Source organism: Lemur catta, chromosome X (assembly GCF_020740605.2).
Source record: "Lemur catta isolate mLemCat1 chromosome X, mLemCat1.pri, whole genome shotgun sequence".
In the NCBI taxonomy this organism is placed as follows: Eukaryota; Metazoa; Chordata; class Mammalia; order Primates; family Lemuridae; genus Lemur; species Lemur catta.
In genome coordinates this window covers 67,236,571-67,260,551 of record NC_059155.1, presented here as the reverse complement: position 1 = coordinate 67,260,551, position 23,981 = coordinate 67,236,571, and the positions used below count along the sequence as shown (strand labels likewise).

Below are 23,981 nucleotides of genomic sequence, written 5' to 3'. Positions count from 1 at the left end.
GAAGCGGTCACCTACCAGTCCTGGGAAAGCACAGCCACTTGGTCCCGGGACCCCTGCTTCGCAGGGGCGTGCGGTGCCAGCCCGGGCCGTCTACCCCCTGCCCCGCTCATGTGCCCTGCAGTTCCCACATGCCTTCGTCTCCCCTGACCTCGTGTGTGCCTGTGAGATAGGTGGGACGGGCACCGTCGTCCCGCTTGGTGAACAGGCAGAGAGCAACGTGCCACGTGTAGCCTGGCCTGCCCCACGGCCGTGCAGTTACAGAAGGCAGGGACCCGACACTTGAATCCGAGCGGTGGGAGGCTGGCGTGTGCCTGCTGGGCACCCTCAGTGCAAACCTGGCTTCGATTTTGTGGCTCTTCTGGGTGCACGTGTGAATGTGCTGTCTGTGCGTCTGCTGAGGGGTGGAGCGGGAAATGGGCCGTCCTTATCTTGGCCAGATCTAAGCCCTATGTGAATCGCGCTTTGCAAGGCAGCAGAAATGCCAGGGGACTCTGAAATCAGATGTGTCTTTTCCTGATTCTGAGAGACTTGGCTTCCTCCTCCTCCTTCTCCTCCTCTTCCTGCTGCTGCTTTCTTGCTGGCTCCCGTAGTGAGTGGGCCTGCGAGCCCGCCCGCCCGGGGGCTGGGGGCAGGCCTGGGAGGCCAGGAGCAGGGGAAGCAGAGCCTGTGCTGCCCTCATCCCGGGGTGTGCAGGTAACCGCCCCGCCCCTGGGCAGCTGCCCTGGTGTATCAGTGGTACAGAGAAGATCGTCTGTGCCTCGCCTGGGGACTCTCTGTTAACTCTCGTTTTTAAACAACCTATTTGATTGAACTTGTCTACAGCCTTTTTAGGCCAAGTGTCGAGACAGGTGATAAAGAAATAGAAAATTCATACACAGACGGAAAATTCCAGTACCCAAAACGGTAGGGATGTACCGTCACCCTGTCACGCAGCCAGGAACAGCTTTTGGAGTGATGCTCCATGCAGAAAGGGTCTTGGGGTGGCGCCTGCCTTAACCAGGCGCGGGGAAGTATGCAGCTCCATGAAGATGAAGTGCGAAAAAGAAGATGTAATCCAGAAAACGTGGGCATTTAATCAGCGCAGGTGACCTGCGCGGGCGAAGATGCGAAGCCGGAGTGAGAGTCACTGTTCATGCCCCACATGGAAGCCCTCATCCAGCACGGGCGTTGACAGGAGACTTAAAATTGCCTTTTAAATAATCTGCAGGCTTGGCATGTGCGTCCGCCCATGTGAAGGTAGTGGCTAGGCCAGGTGTGTTCTGGGCAGCGTTTAATGAGAAAGTCCTGCTATGTTGAGTTTACGGGTCTTGTAAAACTTCAAGGTATTAATTTGAGTTTCTCTTGAGGAAGTCGTACTTTTCTTAAGAGGATTAAAATTCTGCGCACTCTTATATTTGCCTCCAGGAAACACAGGTGAAGGTTTTATCATCTACCTGCGGAGCAGGTCACCAACCTTGCGTAAGAGTAGCTGAATATGGAAAATTCTGTACAGACTTCGTAAGGGTTTAAACTCATTAAAAGGATAATCCACTGTTCCTTAAAAAACAAACAACAATCACAAATCTACCCCCATCCCCACCCCTGGCTGCACGTACATCCAGGCAGGGTTTTTGCAAAGAGTTGGGGCATTTTTTTCCAGTAGATACCCTCACCCAGCATGCCAAGAAATGTGTGTAAATGCCGCCATGGATTATTTAAAAATATTCCAAACTGCTACTGATTATTAGGTCTTTGGTCAGTCAGGAGCAGCAGAAATGCACCATGACTACCCTGAGGCATATGTGAAACTGTTGGATAGCTCGGGAGGGCATGGCGTCCAGAAAGCAGGCTGAACCAGAAATTCCGGCTCCCTTCTCACTCTGACACACTGCAGCTCCCCTGAATAATGCCAGGCCTGCCTGAGTGTGCAAAGGTGAGGGGGCCTCATGCCCGCCCAGCTCGTGTCCGGGAGACTGCAGAAGAGAGGTGTGAAAGTGTGCTGTTACCTAGACAGCCAGACAGAAATACAAAGTGAGGGGGGGGGGGTTAAAACGACCGTGAACATTTATTTATTGCAATATTTTATTCAATATTAAGACTGATGTAACTAGGTATTTTGTTGAAGGAATTAGTAGCAAAGTGGACCTGGTATGAAGGAGCAGAATAACTCGGTTAAATCCAAGGTTCATGCAATTCTTTTCCCCCCAACTTTTTTTTTTCCCTTGAGATGGGGTTGGGGTCTTGCTGTGTTGCTCAGGCTGGTCTTGAACACCTGGGCTCAAGTGATCCTCCCACCTCGGCCTCCCAAAGTGCTGGGACTGCAGGCTTGCACCACTACCTGACATCTCCCTCAACTTTATATTTTGAAAAATTGCAAACCCTCAGAAAAGCTTGAAGAAAGGATTCATCAGTTATTGACAGTTTGCCAAATTCGTTTTCTCTCTCACTACTGAAATTCTTCTCCCCTCTCCCTTCCTTTTGCTTTATTAGTGTGTAGGACTTTCTCCTACAAAAGCCCCGTACTTAAATTCTTGAGGTTGTCACCCCTCAAAAATTAAACCCATGGTAGCATTATTTAATACGCTGTCATATGGGAATTGTTCCAGTTGTTTGGCCCAGGTTGTAATCAGGGATCGTGGGTGGCATTTGGTTTTATGTCTCTTTAGTCCCCTGTGTTTTACAGGAGTCTCCCAGCTCTTCTTCATTGTCATTGCTTTTGTCTTTTCTGTGTTCCTTTTTGCATCTACTTGGTGCTTTTAAATCTCCCCTTTAACTATCTATTGGTAATTCTTACAAATATGGCAGCAAGAATGTCACCACCTTAAATAGGCTTTTGTGACCAAAATGCCAATTATTATTGAACCGGGAAAATTGTGAAAGTCGATTGAGACCATCCAGGGAGTTTTCATCATGGTGGTCTTTGTATTCGGAATTATAATGCAGGGCATTTGTACATGGGGACCAATTATTTTGAGAATTGGTCAGAAACCATGACGACTGCCAGTGAAATATACTTTATTTTATCAAATATCTGCTCAGGACATCCCATTTGTCTCCTGGAAGTGGATATCTCCTGGAAGTCAATATCTAACACATGGATGCATCATGTTTCAAGGTCAAATGCTTTAAGGTTTAGTAAGCTTGGCTTGTAGGATTTTGAGCACTCTTGGAAATAGAAGGGTTTCTCCAATAACATGGTAAGAAGAGGTACAACTGAGATCTTTCGTGATTACGTGATATCCACATTCATGCCGTGTGCAACACAGGAATTGTCAGGAACCAGCCATGCTAATCTTGATTTATTTACATGCAAACTGAGGAACAAAAAGCGTGGTGAGAAGTTAAGTGGTAAGCATGATCACTCACAGAAACAATGCACTACGTATAGTATGCTGCTTCTCATGCTGGAAGATATCGGCTATCCCTTGACTTAAATCTCTCAGCATAAACAACTTCCAAAGAAAGTGCTCTGTGATTTTCCATCCTTTCTCTGTTGTCTTTGCCTGTTGCTGCCTGGACCCCATCCTGTCTCTCCCCGGCCAGGGGGCAGGTTCTGCTGCCAGGAGGTGGCGTCCACTTGTGCGCCTCAGTGGCTGCAGCTGCCAACTGCAGCCCTCGGGCCAGTATCAGGCCCCGGCCCCATTTGATACAGCCTTCGAACTAAAAAATGGTCTTGACATTTTTAAATGGTTGGAGGAAAAAATCAAAAGGGGAATATTTTGCCACAGGTGAAAATGATAGAAAATTCAAGTTTCAGTGTTTGTAACATTTTGAATTTTATCAATAAAAGTTTTGGGGAACTTTGTCTTCTTTTTTGTTACATGTGTCTCTATATAGTATCCTCAATTTTGTCTTCTGGCTCTCCAAGCCTAAGATATTCATTGTCTAGCCCTTTCCAGAGGGAGTCTGCTGACCCCTGCTCTGTGGACTTAGACCTTCCAAGCAGATGTCAGAGGTCGCACATCCCAGGCTGTTATAAAAGCCACGCAGATTCTCATGTTTAATGACTAAAAAGAACGGGCATTGTTGGCTCCCCTGTACCAGGCGGGCCTCCTTGTGGGACGGAGTTCCGTCATACCTTGTCCTCGCTGTGCAGAATCCTTTCTGTCATGCCTTCACTTGCTGGTAGTTTATTTGGGGGAGGGGGTGGGGGTGGGGGTCAGGGTGGGATGTGGCTTGAATAGCTCACAGTCTGGAATTGGGACATTCACTCTGGAACTTTGGAGGAAGAGCGTACCACGTTATTGCTGCCCCTCTGCTGGGATCCTGACCACTGCCCTGATGTTCACCCTTTAGCCTGGGGGAGAAGCTAGGGAGGGTGGGGACCCAGACCAAACCCTCCTAAGATGCAGGGCAGAGTGCATGATGTGAGACGGCGTCACTCACTGTGTTTGCCCTGCATTATTAGTCTTGTTTCTGAGAGCCTCCTTGTCTCTGATCTTAGCTGTTTGTTTGTTTGTTTGTTTGTTTATGTATTTATTTTTGAGATAGGGTCTTGCTCTGTGGTCCAGGCTGGAGTGCAGTGGCACAGCCATAGCTCACTGCAGCCTCAAACTCCTGGGCTCAAGCGATCCTCCTGCCTTAGCCTCCCAAGTGGCTGGGAGTATAGGCATGTGCCACCACGCCTGGCTGATTTTTCTATTTTTTGCAGAGATGGGTTCTCATTCTTGCTCAGGCTGGTCTCAAACTCCTGGTCTCACGTGATCCTCTCAGCTCGGGCTCCCAAAGTGCTGGGATTACAGGTGTGAGCCAGTGCGATAGGCAACTTAGCCGTTTTAAAAAGGAGATTGGTCCTGGGATCCCAGAAATAGTCTTCTGTGGTTCTGCAACAAGATGTTCTACCAGGATTGCAGGTGAGGGGGTGGGGAGAAGGAGGCAGACTACAGAAGCATGGAAATCCTTCTTGGAGTCGTAATTAAAATTTAGGATAAAATAAGAGCTTCAGTGTAGACTCTATTTCCAGCAATCCATTTTATTTTTTGTCCCCAAGCTGAATGAAAATAAACAGTCATTCAAAAGTAATATTTATGTAACCTACAGAAATCTCGGCCAACTGAGGAAAAGATGGAATGTGGGTGAATGCAGGACCATCTCCGGAGTTTTCTCCCTGATTGCAGGCTTCGGTGTAAAGCTAATGAAAGAAAACAGTTTCGATTTTTGTGAGACTCTTCAAAATCATTTTGGTAAAATATTGACGTGTGTGTGTGTGTGTGTGTGTGTACATGGAAAAATGGCTTCTACAGATTTCCTTTATAAGAGCTTCGCATTTTGGTCATTTTAATGGAATGTAGGACAAAAAAAAATGTAATGCAGAATTTATTGCATTTTTAAGACCTCTCCAAAAAGATAACTCTAATTCATAATAATCCAGGAAAGTAGATTGTTCTAGTTTAAAGGACTGTGTGTGCTTTAAATAATCCCAGGCTGCTCTCAGACTTCAGAACTTTTGGTTTAGAGCAGTGGTTCTCAGCCAGGGGCGCTTGTATCCCTCAGGGGCGATCTGGCCGTGTACCTGAGGAAGGCGGGGGTGCCCCGACATTTATGGGTGGGGGCCCAGATGCTCTGCTACTCAGCATCCTGCAGTGCACAGGGCAGCCCCACCTCCAAGAGTGATTAGCCCCGGGTGTTAAAAGTGCCAAGGTTGAGAAACTCGTGGGAGGGTGTCTTGGAGCCTCATTTATAGATTTTTTATTGGAAAAAATAGACACATACATATACATATACATATGTGTACACGCACACAAGTGTAGATGACTCTACTGCACACACGGAGCATGCAGTGCGGATGCCTCCCGGGATCTGCTTATAAAATGCATGTCCAGCCTCTGCCCAGGAGGTCCTGGTTTCCTTCGTGCCGCTGCACTGACCGAGTCTGTATGGGTGGTAGTCGGTTATGACAAAGCTTTTTCAGCCAGCCTGAGAGAAATCCTACTGCCTGGTCAGGATCCAGTGTCCAGTCATGGTCTTCGTAGGGCTAGTCGAGGTAGTCAGCATGTAGTTTGGGTAATGGTGGTGACGCTGATGTTAAGATCAAAGGGCCTCTTTTGCTCTCTTGCTCAAGGCTCCAAAGTGGAGTAGATTTTGTATTTTCAAAATGTAGTTTTACAATGTCCCAGTTTTTAGTGCGGCTTATTTCAACAAAGTGTTCTTTTGCACGTATAAATTGCTTATGCCACCTAGCTCCCCTGTGGCTTCTGGATGGTGACTGGCAAAGCTAGAGGGGGCTCTCGTGCAGCTATAACCCCTGGAAACATGGGGAAGAATTGTGTTGGCCTGTCGTCATTGTTTTGGAAATGTTTTTGTTCCAAAGTATGTGTGCAAAAGATACGGGATATTTCTCCATGTCTAGCTTCAAATATGACATTTAGGAAAAGGAGAATGAAGTCACGGTGCAACATTCCATATGCACATGCAATGCCGGGAGCTCAGCTGGCTCCGTGGCTGCGGAGAGCAACAAGCTAGTTTCTCCCTGGAGAACCTCAAGTCTGGCCAGAGAGGCAGGCGGGGGAGTCTGGTGACCCCACTGCCAGGGCAGAGCTGACATGGGTGCTGCCTGCTGGACCTGGGTGCCGTGCGGAGCCCTTAGGAGAGGGAGGAGGCCAGAGGTGCGGTGTCCAGAATGGGTGGGCTTCCGAGAGGGCAGGGCCACGTTGCACAAAGCCCGGCCCAGTGCGCCCAGGTGTCTGGGTTCAGCCCAAGTGGTGAGGTGGCAGTGAAGGCAGAGGAGGGTCTTCGGGTGGGCCTCCCTTTGGGGCTGTAAGTCTTGTAGTTGTTTGTCTCGTGGCTTCAAAATAATACGCTTCTGGTTTGGGTGTTTTGGGGAAAGTGTGTTGGGGCTTTGGGGATTGAGCTGGCCCCATAGGCATTGAGGGAACTGCTGGCGTTTCGGTGCAGTTATGGGGAGTGGCGTGGAATTCAGATCCCAGCTCTGGCGCTGCATGATCTTGGGAAAATCATCTGTTCTCGGTCTATTTATCTGTGCTTGGGGGATAATAGTATGTGTCAGTTAGATTAAATGAGATAAGAGTAAGGATTCCATCAGTGTCTGTGTGCCTGCTGAGTTCTTGGTCAAGTGAGGAGTTGGCCAGGCTTGCGTGCCGCTCTGACCGCAGCCGCTACGTGTCCGAGGCGGAGTCTATACATGCCCGTCCTCCCACAGTTGCCTACAGATGGTGAGGCGGGGGCCGTGGACCTTGCACGCACAAAGTCCAAAAGCAGGCAGCAATGTGCGAATTCACCAAAAGCAAAGAAAGGAGGTCAAAGTGGTAAGAAGAATGCTGCCACCTACAGTCATTGTTTCTGCTGCCATCACCTTGTGTCATCTTTCATGGACTCTAGATTATTTTCTCATTTCTCAAAATGGTCCTTGGTAGCTGTGGTAGGTGGAGCAATGGCCCTCAGAATATGTCCCCGTCCTACTCCTAGAACCTGTGAATATGTAACCCCATATATTCTAGCAGGTTTCATCTTCCCCAAATTCTGTTGTGACTATAACAAGACACATTTTATGCATTTCAGTTTTCATCACAAACCAGCTAAAAATCGTATTATGTACAAATATGACTTGATTCAGTAAAGTTTATTGTTTGGGTATAATTTGAATCAGAAAGCCATGCTCTGTGCCTCTTACCAATTTATATGACGCTATTGTGCTTTTGACATGGCAAGAGGGACTTTGCAGATGTGATTTAAGGATCTTGAGATGGGGAGATTGTCCAATTGGGCCCCCAAAATCACTGAGGTGCTTCTCAGTGGACTAGGGAAGCAGGAGGAACAGAGTCCCAGAGGAGGAGGGCCTGGTGCAGTGGCTCTCTCCTGTAATCCCAGACTTTGGGAGCCAAGGCAGGGGGATCACTTGAGGCCAGAAGTTTGAGACCAGCCTGGGTAACATAGCTAGACCCCATCTCTACAAAAAATAAGAAAAATGAGCCGGGCATGGTGGCATGCACCTGTAGTCTCAGCTATTCAGGAGGCTGAGGCAGGAGGATCGCATGGGCCCAGGAGTTTGAGGCTGCAGTGAGCTATAATGATGCCACCACACTCCAGCTTGGACAGTAGAGCAAGACCCTATCTCAGAAAACAACAATAACAACAAATCCCAGAGATGTGAGGGCATATGCAGAAGCTGGAAGGGATGAGAGCGGCCTCTAGGAGCTGCACAAGGTAAGGAAATAGATTCTCCCTGGGTCCTCCAAAAAGGGACACAGCCTGTGACCCATGTAGACCCCTCGTGTCCAGAACTGTACGAGAATGAGTCTGTGTTGCTTGAGGCAGCTGAGCTTGAGGTCGTTTGTTACAGCAGCAGTCGGAAACTAACACAGTGGGTCAACAGGCCAGATGTTAGAGTCAAGCGCTTAATATGCTGGGACAGGGAGGGGCAGCTGGTCACGGGCAGGAGATCAGGGCCTGGGACTTCTGAAGCTGGCTCTGTGTGTGGCTTCCTGCTCCCTCTTGCAGTGAGAAATGCCAGCTGGTGGTGAGGTCTGTTAGGTGTGAATTGTCGTTTTCACCGATCCCATGCTCCCAGTGCGATTGATGTTGCTAAGCATAAATGACCGAATTTGACCCCCCCCTTTTTTTAAAACATAGGAAGATAAACCTAGAAACTTCTGATTTTATAATGATGGTTCAGTCCAAGATAGAGGAATTCACAGCAATTAGCTGAAATTAAAGTGCATGAGTTATATATATTTTCTTTTTAGCAGTGCTGGTCCTAACACAGTCTGGAAAAAGCTGTGCAACTTGGCAGTTAAAAAAATATATTTAAATAACATATTTACCTTCATTATTCAAGCTTTTTTCATGTGCAATGACAGAAAATTGAATTTCTTAATCCACTTACACTGAATTATAAATCCACTTAGGAAACCAGGCTTCAGGTATTAGAATTCTTAACTCGTAATAAGCTAATATTCTAGCGGGTTTCATCTTCCTGGATTGTGTTGTGACTGTAACAAGACACATTTTATGCATTTCAGTTTTCATCACAAACCAGCTAAAAATCATGTTATGTACAAATATGACTTGATTCAATAAAGTTTATTGTTTGGGTATAGTTTGAATTGGAAAGCCATGCTCTGTGCCTCTTACCAACTTATGTGACGCTATTGTGCTTTTGACATTAGAGGAAATGCACTTATTTAAAATCCCCTTGTATCCCAGAGCAAATGAAGCATTTTCATGCTTTTAAAAATTAGAAGTAGTCCCTAGTTTTTTTATTGTACAATAGCAGTGCGACTATATATTGCATTTAATATTTATATACAAGTGCATAGATACTATCTTTGCTTCAAAGATCTCAGAGAACTTTTAATAAAACTGGCTTTATTGAGGTATTATTTACATACCACAAATTTCACCTCTTATAAGTGTACAATTCAGTGATTTTTAGTAAATTCACAGAGTTGTATAGCCATCAACGCGGTACAATTTTAGAACATTGTTGTCACCCCTGCAGAAATCCCTGTAACCATCAGCAGTCACCCCCAGCCCCTGGCAACCACTAGTCTATTTTGTGTCTCCATGGATTTGTGTATTCTGGACATTTCATACAAATGGGATCATACAATATGTGGTCTTTAGTGTCTGGACTCTTTCATTTAGTTTTCAAGGTTCATCCATGTGGTAAGATGAATTGATACTTCGCTCTTTTTTATTGTTGAATAATATCCCAGTGTTATAAATATGCCACATTTTGTTTACTCATTCATTAGTTGATGGACATTTGGTTGTTTCTATATTTTGGATATTACAAATAAACCTGTGAACAGGCACGGTGGCTCATGTCTGTAATCCTAGCACTCTGGGAGGCCGAGGCAGGAGGATCTCTTGAGCTCAGGAGTTCGAGACCAGCCTGAGGAGCAAGAGCGAGACCCAGTCTGTACTAAAAATAGAAAAGTTAGCCAGGCATCGTGGCACACGCCTGTAGTCCCACCTACTCAATTGCCGAGGCAGGAGGATCGCTTGAGCCCAGGAGTTGAGGTTGCTGTGAGCTAGGCTGACGCCACGGCACTCTAGCCCGTGCTGGGCCCTTCTGTTTATGTGAGTGTAATGGCCTGGATGGACAGAGAATAAAGGAACCGATGAATGATTTCCAACATAAAGGAATTGTGAGGTACTGATTTGCCCAAGGCCCTGCCGAGACTCCAGGCTTGGGCCTGAGGGATAAGCGAGTACTTCCCCATCCTAGTTCTGTGCCGTTCAGCGCTGGGACTGAAGCTCCCAGATAGAGTGCAGTTCCTTCCCCAGGCGTTGCTCTGCATTCTCCACTTCCACGGCCCTGACTAGAATGAAGACTAACTTTGGTTTTTAAGGCCCAGGCTGAAGTTTGCAGCATTGGGAGTGAGAATGGAGGTTTTCAGAGCAGGAGTCTAAGGGAGGGAGTAAGAGGACACTGCACCAGGGCACAAAGTATGAAATGGGAAGTGCCCCAAGGGAAACTTGAGCAAAATTCTAAGGAAGAGGAGCGCAGAGCCCAACTAAGGTGAGCTGAGTGAGGGCTGAGGGGTCTCACTCACCCTCATCCCCCTCTGGCCCCGAGTGACAGATCTCATTCATTCATTCAAGTAATGGATGGCAATTTTGCAGCTTCTCGTTTGAGATGCTATCAGAGACTACATGTGGGTTGTATTATAAGCTCCTTGAAGTTCAGAACTATATCCTAAGAGTGGTTATAAGGTGCACAAAATGCAAAGTGGTGTTCAGTGCTGTAAAGTGGTATGAAGAGAGTACAATGGGAGCTCAGTGGTAAGAGCAAAGATGTAGAATATGGCTGCTGTAACCAACTACCACAAACTTAGATGCTTAAACAACACAGATTTACTCCCTTAACAGTTCTGGACATCATGAGTTCAAAATGGGTGTCCTTGGGCTAAAAATCGAGGTGTCTGCAAGGCTCGAGGGGGGAATGTCTGGTTGGTTTGTTTCTGTTCTAGAGGCTGCCTGTGCCCCTTAGCTACTGACCCCTCCTCCAGCAGTCCCACCCTGCACTGGTGGCCGAGTTGGTCTCATGCTCCATCCCTCTTCCTCATTCATAGGACTCTCTTGATACATTGGAACCAATTTTTTCATCCAGGATAATTTCCCTTTTTTTGAGGCTAGCTGATTAACAACCTGAATTCCATCTACAGCTATCACTGCCCCTTGCCATGTAACCTCACGTATTCACGGTTCGCAGGGATTAGAATGTGGACAACTTAGGGGGGAGGTGTTATTCTGCCTACCACAGGTGGTGCCTGGGCAAAGCGTGATGCATAATTTGTTCTTGGAAATAGCCTGTATCATTTCAAGGCAGCAGGTGTAGGAAGCTTCCTTTGACGATTCTCATGGTTCTAACCTAGGGCCGTTTTCACTTACTTTGCCATGTTAGGACCACCAGGTTGAATAACTCCCAGCTTGTTTTTGTAGGAACGTATGTCTTCTGGGACCTTGACATTCCTAGCTTCTCATTCTGGAGCCTACACCACCTCGATTGTTGACCAAGATGTCAGTACTGCCGACAGTGTCTTGTAATCTATTGTCCAAATTGGAACACTTCTGAAAGAGAAAGGGGCACTGTTAATAACCCTGAGACAACAGGGGTCCAGTGGCATCGTCTCGAGCAGCAGCCCTACTAAGGCAGTGCTTTGGGTTAGTCACCAGTCTGATAAGCCAGCGTTCTCTAGTAGAGATGACTTGTTTTGGGGTCTCTGAGACTAACTTCCCAGCAGAGTAAAGAGAAGCTGATTTTTAGGTCTAAGAGTAACCACTCTTTAAACTTGTGGAATACTAAGTGTATGTGTTTTTTAACTAAACTTGGTGATGACGTTTCAGACAGGTGCACACATGTTGGCGGACTGCTCTTTGTGTGCCACACACTTGAGGGACAGTGGGGAGCAAAACAGACCTGCACCTACCATCATGGGTCTTACTGTTTAGGAAAAAAGAAAGGTAGTGAATAAATTCTTAGTTAAAAATTATTTATTAATAAATAACTGATTTTAGATTTCTGAACTCCAAAACTGTAAGAAAGTAAATGTGTTTTGTTTTTCTCCAAAAGAAAAATTCATTAAATGAATTTAATTCTGCACAGGGGAGCAAACTTGGCAGCTTAGAACAATACACATTTATTAAGGTTTTTGTGGGCCAGGAATTCAGACACGCCACAGCTGATGATCTCTCGCCAGGCCGAAGGCAGACTGTGTCTGACCGGTCTCATCGGAAGGCTCAGCTGGGGAAGAGGGTGCTTCCCAGCTCACTCACGGGGTCGTGGCAGGACGCCGTGCCTCCCGGGCTGCTGGACTGGAGACCAGCCTCGGTTCCTGGCCACGTGGGCCTCTCCAGCACGGAAATGTGCTTTACCCAAATTCGCAAGCCAGGAAGGCGGAAATAGAGAATGAGTTTGCTAGCAAGAAAGAAGTCACATAGCTAAAAACAAGTCGTTAGGTTCACAACCAAGCAGAGGGGATGTTGGATTAGGTGCTGCGGTTCCGGCCAGAGCTGGAGGGCTCAGGGAAGGCCTCTCCGAGGCAGTGGGGTTAAACTCAGCCCCGGGACCGTGGGGGTGAGGGCTCGTGTGGTGCCCTGATGCACGTACATCCCCGGTGGGCTAATGGGGACACTGGGACACAGTAGCAGTGCGGTGCCTCTGGTCCTTGGGTTTCACTGAATATGTTGCTGTCCTGATTAGCGTGTTAAGTTTTTTCCTGAAATTCTCACTCAGATTTGTGAAGAAATTTTAATGCTGTATGTTTTATAATTATTTCCCAGGAAATCTGGAAATTTGTCCACACACACACACACGCACACGCACACACACCCCAGGCATTGTTTATGGACTTAAACTCAGTTGTTGCATGTGTACTACTATTTTGCAAATACCTGTAGCCCCTCAAGTGACTAAAAGAAACACAAATTATTTTAAAGCCATCTCTGAACTAACTGCCATTATGTAGTCTTGCTGCCATTAGGTATTTTTTTCTGAAACATGAGGTAATAAAAGTGCAGCTTTCTTTTTTTATGGAGATGACCTGTGAAATTTTTTGACACTCAAAAAGTGGTGCTTGTTGTTTGCTGCGGCGTCGCTTTCAGTAGCGTGGAGTTGAGCGCAGTGGCGAAAGATTGCATAATGAGGCAGGATCTAGCCATACGATGGGTTACTAGGCAACCGTTAAAAATAGTACTGTAGAAGTGGTATATTTATTGGCACCAAAATGTGTTTACAATATAATGCAGCAGTGTTTCTGTAACCCTGAGGGAGTGGGGACTCTGAGTGCTTCTAAAATGTTTTCTCGGAGTAAGCCAGGCTGCAGGGAGGTCTGCACACTTCTGCAGCATTGTTTATCCACTTGTAAGTTTGATTTACTTAGCTGTGCTTTAGTGCTGTGCAGTTACCCTACACTGAGGGGTATTTTAAGCAGTGTGCCAATGAACTATCCCCCACGTTTACTGAGGATGGTGAAGTGTTGTACATAGTCCACTACTTCCCCTTTCTCGGACCCATGGGAGAAATTGTGTACATGTCTCAGAATTATAGAAGCTGTATTTCTGATACACGTGCCTTTATTTTTTTTATACTGTGAATCAACATCTCATCGTGTTTCCTTCTTTGAGGAGATGTCTAGGAAACTCAGAATCAGATGCCTGGTTCCTTCTGACTGACAGAAGGTCGCATGCCATGGCAAACTTGGGTGACGCCTTCCCCTCTGGACTCTGTCTCGTTTCCCCTGCCGTGATCTTCTCTGTGTGCCCTGGTTCACCCAGTTCATTATTTTATTTTTGCTATTTTGTATGTGCTTTTGGAAGCCACACCAAGGTTTTTCTCTTCCTTTCTTTTCCCGGGTGGGGAATTAGAAGTATTTCAGTGAATGAGAACACTGTAGCTTCTTGGAGGTTGTTGGCTCGCAGTAGCTTTTGAATTCTGATGTGTTAGCGGCATCTTATTTTAATCTAGCCGCTTCCTGTTGAAGTATAATACCTCAGGACAGAGTATACTTCTAAATTTAGTATGGTGAATACTGTATCAAAAGCAGCTGGTGCTCAGACCCTAGGTAAACTTTCGAGGTCATTCAGGTCTGAATGTTAAAGTTCTTTAAAATCAATGTAGAAAAGAAAGGTTCATAATGATTAACAGAGCTCCTACATCACTGAATTTTACTGGAATTAAAAACAATAAATTCTTGGGCTTAAAGGTACATGGAATGGGAGTGGAAATTCTTTTCTGTCCCTGTAACTCTTGTGTAGCAGTTTCCTCTAAACTCCACTGAAAACCGGACCTCATAGCCGTGAGTATACTTCATAACATTTGTTGAAAAGCAGGAAATGAAAATGAGGTATTGGAAGTGAAAGTTCTTACATGTCTCCCAGGAAATGAGTCTAAGGGAGATTACTGCAGAAAGGACAGGTAATTTGTTGATCGAATGATAAGAGGGAAAGGTTTGGAGCCACTCTGTGCCATCATTTCAGCGCCTGCGTTCTCTGTTGATCCCAGCTAACAATGATGCCCTCCAGGTGATAGTTTTGATGAGGCAGGAGCTATGCCATGTGTTTGACGTTATAATATCTGTGTCCCTCCCAGCAGCCACGTAACCTAGGTGTCCTTCATCCCATTTTTACAAGGCTCACAAGTTCTTGTCTGGAGCCACACAGCTAGTAATTGACAGGGCTGTAAGCCAGTTCCATCACCGCGGAGTTCAATGACAAAGCAACTGTAGGCAGTATTTATATGGTGCTCCCCGTGTGCCAGGGAGGGTTCTATGCTCCTTCTGGGTATGAGTGGCAGCATGTACTCCTAACATTGTTGGGGGTTCAGTTAGTTATCCCCTTTGTGCAGATGAGGACCAGGAGGCTCCAAGGACACCTAGTCCAAGGATACTGTGGCTGGCAAGGGCTGGAGGGTGGTTCTGTCCCAGCCCCTCTGGCCCTGGCATCCATGCTGGTCATTGCCAGATCAGCTGCATCCCAGATAAGAGTGTGGCATCTGTCTGCGTCACAACCAGACAAGGCTCTGAGACCAGGCTCCCTGCCTTGCATCTCACTTTCATTCTGGAATCAGAGGTGCAAGGATAGGCTGGGCCCGATGAGGGAGCTTGCAGAGAGGGTGAGGCCACTGAAGCAGAGAGGGGGGTTAAGAGTTGGACACCTGGGCTCTCAAAGGAGGCAAGCTGGGGAACAGGAAGCCAGTTAGGAGACCTTGCTAATAGCCTGGATGAAAGATGGGGGGTAGGTCCAGGCAGACTCCGTGGTGTTCCTGAAGCACGTGCAGACAGATCGCAGAGGTATTCATGAAGCTGACTTGCCAGGGCTTGTTTGCCATGGAAAAGCCCTCCCGCCTGCTCTTGTCCTCAGATGACACCTGCACGACAGGGTCCTCTGAGTCCGGCACCCAGAGTGACATGCACACCTCCTGTAGAATTGCGTTGTTCTTACTGAAGCGGCCATTGGAGGGTGCCAGGAACATTTCCCACCCGCAGCTGTGGCAGCCTGAAATGTCTCCAGGCACTGCCTAAATGTGTCTTGGTAGGAGCACAGTCATTCCCCAGTTGAGGACACTGGTCTGAAGGCTTGGGGCCAGGGCGACCCTCAGTGTGAACTAGAGCAGAATTCCCAAGGGCTCCCACCTCCCCATTCCCCCCCTCCCCTCCTTTGAACAGTTTCCGCTTTAGGAAGAGGCTGGGGCTTAAAAGTCATCTTGAAGGCACTCATTTCCAAAGGGGTAAGAATCAGAAAGTTGGGTAGTTTGGGTCTCTGCCTTACACGGGTGTGATAGTTTCTTACAGTGAAACTCCCGTATTTGTAGGAGTGTCGGGTGGTGGTGGTTGTTTTGTTAAGGGGGGGATAATGAGGAAAGAGAGAATTGGGGAACTGTTTCCCACAATCCAGCCAGGTTGCAGGGAAGAGCATGAGGGGACTTTACTACGACAAAAACACAGGTGCCAAGGCCAGAGGAGCCACCTCCGGGTTGAATGGCAGAAAGCCCTGTGTGCCATCTTGAACAGGGTGTGTGATTAGTTGAGTTGTCATTCCCTTTAGACGTCTGTTTTCAAAATGAATTCTCTTCAAGTTCTAATCCCTTCTGTTGTGATGAGCATAGAAACATGTTCTTTGGGGTGAAAGAGAAGCCTTGTGAAATTGGTGCATAGGAAGTGTCAGTAGCACCTCTTCCTGATGTCCTCAGTACGGAGGTGGCCACGGAAGCAGCAGTTTGGTTTGGGAATGGGAATGTGTGTGTGCACGTGTGCACACTTTAATGCCCAGTTCTTGAGTTGGCTGATACTTTTTTTTTCTTCCTGTAGAGATTGGTGTCCTAGGTTTCGAGGTACTTACGTAAATGAATAGTCGAATTTGGTGACTGGCAGAGGGAAATTGTCATTGTATTTAATTGCTTTCCAAAAGGGATTTGCTGGCTGTTCTGTTAAATGAAACTGAAGACAGCACAATTGATCTTTGCAGGTGAGGAGGGAGTCAGATGTGTTTCGCGAATGATGGAAACTGAAACATGAATACCAGGACCATATGGTGTTGAGCAACTTTTATCATAATTCCAGTGAATAAATAAAGTGCTTGACAATTACATTCAAAATTGAGCTTAGTGTTCATTACAAAATGTGGAGACAGTGCTTTGGGAGATGAGGCAAAGATTAATTAGGATTCTCTTCTACTTTGTGATGCACTGTGCCACCTCTAAACAGAAACCTGATTAGTTTATGTGATGATTACCTTTATAAAATTTGGAGTTGTATCTGTGGGAAGAGATTTGAATTGCTGTTGATTGGCAGTTTGCTGAATTTGCAACATCATATTATCCTAACACTCTTTTTTTTTTTTTTTTTTTTTTTTGAGACAGAGTCTCGCTCTGTTGCCCAGCTAGAGCGAGTGCCGTGGCATCAGCCTAGCTCACAGCAACCTCAAACTCCTGGGCTCAAGCAATCCTCCTGCCTCAGCCTCCCGAGGAGCTGGGGCTACAGGCATGCGCCACCATGCCCGGCTAATTTTTTCTGTGTATATTTTTAGTTGGCCAGATAATTTCTTTCTATTTTTAGTAGAGACGGGGTCTCGCTCTTGCTCACGCTGGTCTCAAACTCCTGAGCTCAAACAATCCACCGGCCTCGGCCTCCCAGAGTGCTAGGATTACAGGCGTGAGCCACTGCACCCGGCCCCTAACACTCTTATGTATCATCTTTAAATGGGATTCTTTTTCTCTCGCTAAAGATTAGTTTCAACCACTAAATAAAATTTAATCTATCATTGTAATTTAAATAATAATAAATACTTAGAAACAAATATTATGCGACTGATAGCTTATTAAAGTTTCCCGTGGGTTTGTGTTTTGTTTCAAAGTATTGATTTTGCCGGTGGTGCATGTATGAAATATTTGTTATTAAGACTCACAGACTTTAAAGAGGAAATCGGTGGTGTATGTTTTTCCCTCCTTACTTGAATAGCTCATAATTTTACACAGAACTTGTAAAACCTACACGCATAATAAAATTTCATATTTTGTGGAAACTAATGGATATTAAATGACTTATCTGGAATAGACTAAGAAAATATGTTTCTCCATTGATCCTTGTAAAGAAAATGAACAATTTTCCCTGAACATTTATTTCCCTGTACATACAGCACTAGTATGTCTTTCTTCAAAGTTAGTTAAAGAAACATTAGTGACCTTCTTTTGGTTTTAATGCTGCCCTGTGTTTGTTTTATGTACACACCTATCACATGCCTGCTGTATGTTGTATTCAAGGCACTAAGCTTTAATGAAAACTAATTCCCAGTAATTCAGATGGAACACTAGGCTTGTGTGCTTTGGAGCAGGGAGATAGAACTTTTGCAGTTTGGTTTTGTTCTATTTTCTACCTAGGTCATTGTCACCGGAGTGCGTGGACAACGATTTATTACATTCGTGGCATTTATAGAGTGAAGGGATCTACGTGTGCATGCATGGAGAATGCCCTGCGAGCTCACTGCAGCCTCGAACTCCTGGGCCCGGCTGATTTTTCTTATTTTTTTGTAGAGACAGGGTCTCACTGTGTTGCCCAGGCTGGTCTCGAACTCCTGGCCTCAAATGATCCTTCCGCCTTGACCTCCCAAAGTGCTGGGATTACAGGTGCAAGCCACTGCGCCCCAGCCTAGAATTAGCATTTCTTACCAAAGCATGCCATTAGTTGTCTTGTTTGTTTTAGGTTTTTTTTTTTTGTTTGTTTTTAATGCTTGCTTCCATTATAATACATGTTACTGTTTCATGAGGTACTTTTCTAGCTTCCCTCTTTATACTTTGGGGGCAATAATAATAAAACCCATCCATATGCACAAAGGGATGTTTCTTGTGGATAACCATTCTAAAAGGTTTCTGTGTAAAATTACAGAAATTTTAGCATACTTTACAGCAGGCTCTCTCTGCCTTGGCAACATTGACATTTGGGTCAAATAATTCTTTGTTAGGAGGGCATGTCCTGTGCATTGTAGGATGTTCAGCAGCATCCCTGACCTCTACCCTCTAGATGCCAGTGCCACTCCTCCCCCAGTCCAGACAACTGAAAATGTCTCCAGACTTTGCCCGGTGTCCCCTGGAGGCAGAATCACCTGTTTGAGAACCACCGATTTGAAGGATTTTAAAATCTGTTGTTGAATAAATCTTCTTAATATATATAAATGCCGTTCGATGTTGATAATACAGGAAATAAGAGCTTCATGACATAGACCTTGAACCCCATGGCAAATGAAGTGGTTCAGAATCCTCTGGCACTGTAGCGTCCCCGATGCTTGCGCCGGTGCCATGTGAGTTAGCACCTGGCCCTTGGCCTGGGTACAGTCAGGGCTTGCTTAAAAAAAAAAAAAAAAAAAGGAATCGGGGAAGCTGCAGATTCTCCGTCATGCTTAGTGGCTTCTGAAAACATTTTTTAGATTTTTCACGTTGTTGTTATCATGGTACAACTTGAATTTCTCTGGAGTTGAAATGTTAATCATTATGGCAAAAATATTGTGCTCCTTGGATGTGTCCCAGTGCTGCTGGCTGGGACACACACACACACACACACATCCTCCTCCTCCACCCTGTAATTCTTTTGCAAGTTCTTAGTTAAGTTCTTTGTAAGCGTTTTCTCCTGGAGTTGACAAAGGAAGTCAACGGGAAAATGGCCCCTCACATTTTTTGATGTGGATGAAACCTTATAAATAATTTAAAACCCTCATTTTACAGCTGAGGAAACTCTGGTCCAGAGAGGGTTTCTTACAATTTATTAGGAACAGAATGGGGCCTGTGCCTCTCTCCTCCTCCTCCTCCCTCTTCCTTGCTCCTTCCTCCTCCTCCTCCTTTCTTCTTCTTCTTCCTTCCTCCTCTTCCTCCTCCTCCTCTTCCTCTTCCCCTCCCTCCTCCTCCTCCTTTTCCTCTTTTCCTTTCTAACGTAACGCATACGCCCAGTCATGCTGGAGAAGGCCGATGGAACGGACAGGGGAACGGCCCAGGCACCTGGCAGTGCGTGGGAGTTAGTCAGGATTTTCTCACCGTTGGAAGTCCTAAGTGTCACCTGCCAGGGGTGTGCACCCTTGGTGAGCTTACAGAATACATAAAAGAGGGGAGAGGCAGGAGATGTAGTCCCTGTGGTCGTTCCGTGAGGTGCTCCTTTACCCCAGTTCCTGATGACCCGGACTGGGCGGGGGCTTAGGGGTGCATGAGCTCCTCCGAGAGGAAAGCTCTGGGCTGACTCTTGTCACCAGGGCGGCTGCGGAGCCGGCAGGTGCAGCTGCCGCAGCTGTTCTTAAACCAGTGGCCAAAAGAATGTAATTGGTCCCTACCGGTCAGGTGCCGAGCTCCCTGTCTGAGTCCCTGCATCCTGACTGCCCTGTCCCCTCCCCCAGGGTTGGCTTCCACCCTCCTGGGGTTCAGCAGATGAAGGGTTCATGTGTGGCCCAGCTAGGGAGCCCCTGGCTTCCCGCCCAAGCGGGTTGTCAGTATTTTGGGGTTGTGCCATCTGCAGAGCCGTCTTGCCCAGGAAGCCCCTTCTTTCCTCAGCTGGACAGGGCACCGCTCACCTGTCTGGTACCCTGCCATCTGCATCCTCTTTCCCGAGCACTGTGAGGGCATCACCCCACGTTTTCAGAAACCTCAGTGCTCCTAGCTTGCCCCCTTCTGTTGCCTTTTAACACCACTCAAATTATGGCCCCTTTCTCTTTTTCTCACCTGAGTTCTCGGGCCAACTCGAGCGCCACCTCCTCCATGAAGCCCCTGGAGGTTTCCTCCACTCAGACCAGAACCCACAGAGAGGAAAACATGATTCTCGCCAATGAAAATGTGCAGAGCAGACGCACATTTTGCTGCCGTTCTGTACAAGGCACTCAGGTCAGTTAGACCTGAGCCTGCAGGAAGCCCATGCGGGGGCCGCGCCTGCATGGTTCAGGAACAGCCTCTGCACCTCCGCTCCGACCCCACTCCGTTGTCAGCTGGGGTCGCTGTAGGGATTACAGTCACTGTTGTCATTGGCATGTCTCTCCAGGCGGCCTTTGCCCTGGTCCAGGACGCAAGCTCTTTCCATCTTGGCATGCTCCAGTGGTCAGTACTCGGTCCTTTTTGAGTGATGTCTGTCACCAGAAGCCAGGGACATGGCACCGTTGTGGATTTCCTCCTGCCTTGCAGACACGCCTTCTCTCTCCTTGGCCGGCTCCTCTTCCTGTCGGGGTTTGGTCCTCGGTTTATGGCTTTAGACTGGTGGTTCCCAACAGGGAGGTTGTGCCCTCCTGGGGACAATTTTGGCTGTCACAGCTGGAGAGGCAAGGGCTACTGGCATTGCGTGGGCAGCGCCTAGGGTTGCTGGGCGACATCCTAAGGTGCATGGGACAGCCCCCCGTCCCTGAGAACGGTCTGGTCAACAGCGTCAGGGCTGTGGAGGTCGAGAGAGCTGCTGTAGGTGGCCCCACACGGGTCGCAGCTTTGAAGATGGCGGTTACCCGAAGACCACCCCGGGCATACCTCGGTAAATGTGACCCACACTTGTCTGTTTACCCAGTTGACACTCCCCTGTGAGGTCGAATGGGCATTGCAGAGTTAACGTACACACAGGCATCTCCTCAGCCTTCCTGCAGCCCAGAGCATGGTGCCACTTTCCGAGTTGCTACCCTCTCCCCAAACTTGGGAGCCCTCCTTGGCTGTCCCCGACCCTGCCATCCTCGGCTCCCCTTGCTCTCACCGAGCGCCACAGGCCCTGTGCACGTCTGTCCATCTCTCTGCTATGCGCCGTTGTGTCTCCACTGAGCCTTGCTGGGCCTGCTGCAAATGCAGTAGGAAGCCCCTGTAGGCTTCGTAAGTGGAAGGGTGATCAGATTTTCTTTTTTAGTGAAGTGAGCTGATGGGGGTATGGTTTGGCGTGCGTAGGATCTGACTCCTTTCCATGGCTGCGGCGTCCTCTGGGACCTGGGACCCCGCTGTCCCTTTCTTCTGCTGTCCTGCCTGGGCCTCCCTCCCTCAGACCCGGTTCATTCCTGCCACAGGACATTTGCACCTGTCGTGTCCACAGCCCGGCCTCTCTTGCCCCATTCAAGGGCCCCTTCCTTAGACAGCTCCACCCAGGCCCCCACATGAAGTAAACTCCCCATCTCCGGGTCACCGTCTGTTCCGCCGCCCAGCGTGACCCCCGAGATTTCTCTCCCCTCAGGTTCTCTTGTGCATTTGTGTGCTAGCTGATCTTCTCTGCCCTGCCCTTGCCGAGTTGCACCGCACTTCCGTCTTCCGCAAGACCCAGCACGTGGTTCTCGGTGGTGAAAATTTGTTGGGTTGTGTTGACACTAGAAATGCCTGTATTTTCATTTCGTGTGCTTTAGGACGGCAGAGAACACTGTGCCTGTCGTTAGAGTAGATTTTTCAGCTGCTGAAATTGCCTGGCAATGTTGTGATCACGATCACTTCTGAGATAGCGGCGAGTTGTGAGCAGGCTGGTGCGAAGCGTCTCACCGCGTGCTGTAAACAGAGGCTTATGCCTGAGATTCTCCAGGGGGGCCGTCTGCCCTCTGACGCGGCGTCGTTCGCACAGCTTGGTAGTGCTGCTCACTAAGTCAGACATCTGCCCTGTTGGGAGCGACCGTGAATATGCCTCAGGATGTGTTCATTGATGTTTTTGCCTTAACTTGGGGTATTTTTCATTAACAGGTAATTGAAGGTAGAAGAGAGGCCGGAAACTAAACCCTCAAAGGAAGAAGGGATCTGCCTGCCTTTGGCTCTGAGTAAGTGACGTTGTGAAGTGGATTTCTTACTGCATGATGAATTAACTGTCAACGGCTTCATACTTTCTGTGCTTAAAAAATGAATAAGACTGTATTGGCTTTGTGTAGCGGAAACAGTGATTTCTCAAGATTTCTGGTAATAGGTGATTATGCTAGCAGAGGAAAATGCTGAGTATCCTTATTAACACTTCATAGCAAACTGTTTTATGTAGCTTCTGAAAGTCAGATAAGAATTTTGAGAAAGAAAAATGGAGACTGTTATTAAGATGTGTGTGCTTTTGAGTTGAAACGTAGTTTCTGATCTTTTTTCCGATTCACATTTGAGGCGCTTGTTTTATTTCACCCACGTTACAGTGGGGCCCGTGGGGCCCGTGCTCCCTGAATCAAGAGCATCCTTTTCAGACCATTTCGTATGAAAGCTCTGTTACTTCTGGAGCGTTGCGGAGTATACAGAGATATGCTTGCCCCTTTTTTTGTTTGTTTGGATAACGCATTATAGGGCATGCGTGGGTGCTGTACGGGCCGTGGCGTGGGTGTGTCCCCTTGACGGGGCTGCACGCGCCGTGGTGTGGGTGTGAGCTCTGAGTTGTGCGTGTTGATGGCTCATTCCTTTTGATTGCTGAGTAGTATTCCGTGACACAGATGTACCAGGGTTCATGCATCCATTCACTTGTTGAAGGGCGTTGGGGTGGTTTCCCGCGTGGGGCTGTTACAAGTAGAGCTGATGTAAACATTGGGTGCGGGTTTGGGTGTGAGCCTGCTGCTGCCGTGGTCCTGTTTCCTTCCCCCTGCGGCCCCGTGAGCTGGGGAGCGGGCTGCCCCAGCTGCGCTCTCAGTCCGTCCTGCGCCCGAGGGAGGGTTCCGGCCCAGCAGACTGCAGCCAGAGGTCCCAGTGGCCCATCTGCTGGGGTTCCATTCCTTTCTTGGACCTCAGTGACGGGGGAGCAAAAAGGAACACTCTGCAGAAGGAACAGAGCTGTTGTCCTGTTCAGAGCTGCTGTGCTTGCCGGGAAGATGAGTCGAGTTAAGGAATGCTCCTGCCCCAGCTGGGACATCCGGAGCCCTGGAGCTTTCGGACGGTACAAGCCAAACCCCGGAAGCCTTCAGGCAGGTAGCACTGCCTGGTGGCCCTCCCTAGAGGCCGGCTGCGTCTCCACACTGTCCCCAGGAGCTGCCTGCAGGGAGCCCCTGTGGGGTGGGGTTAGCTGCTCATGAAGCAGTGCAGGTTGGAGCTCCCTTTGTTCCAGCACCACCGTCACATAAATGCAACTTGGTGTGTGCCTTGGAATCACCAGGGCCGGGAACAAGTCAGACAGCTCTCCCTTCATGTCCGTTCTGATCACCCAGGCCCTCTGGGACTTCTGGGAAGTAGGTTAAATCCTCTGAGCCTCTGTCTCCTGTACGATGGGGCGATTGGGCCGAGCCTCATAGTGTATTCATGGGCATTTTGCAGCTGCCGAGTCAGTGCGTGTTCCTTGCCACTCTCCCAGTCCTCTGTCCCCTGCCCGCTCCCTGTTAACAGCCTGGAAGTGGGTGGAAGGTTTCTGGGGGTGGGGGAGGGTATCTTGACCCCAAGGGCACCACTCATTGCCTCTGGGCTTTGTCCTGTTTGTGGGAAGTGTTGTGTGTGTGTTGCATCCCCTGGGCGTTTGCCTTCTGCGGTCTCTCTTGTGTGACTCTGATTACTGTCCTTTCTGAGGTCTAAGTGATGGGGATGGGTGGCCAATTCTCGCCCATTCTCTTTTATCCATAAAACCCAAGAGGGGCACAAATAATCCAGGCAGTCATAATCGAAGCGATCCATGACCTAA

General features: G+C 47.8%; 1 protein-coding gene across 3 annotated transcripts in view; it reads left to right on the top strand.

Annotated features, from left to right (window-relative positions):
• The window catches only part of TBL1X (transducin beta like 1 X-linked), a 212,395-nt gene that overhangs the window by 61,941 nt on the left and 126,473 nt on the right, over positions 1-23,981 (top strand). For all 3 annotated transcript variants that reach the window (XM_045538435.1, XM_045538436.1, XM_045538434.1), the window contains one exon: positions 22,097-22,170. The gene's annotated coding sequence lies outside the window, so the exon portion shown is untranslated. The remainder of the gene's footprint in view (positions 1-22,096; positions 22,171-23,981) is intronic.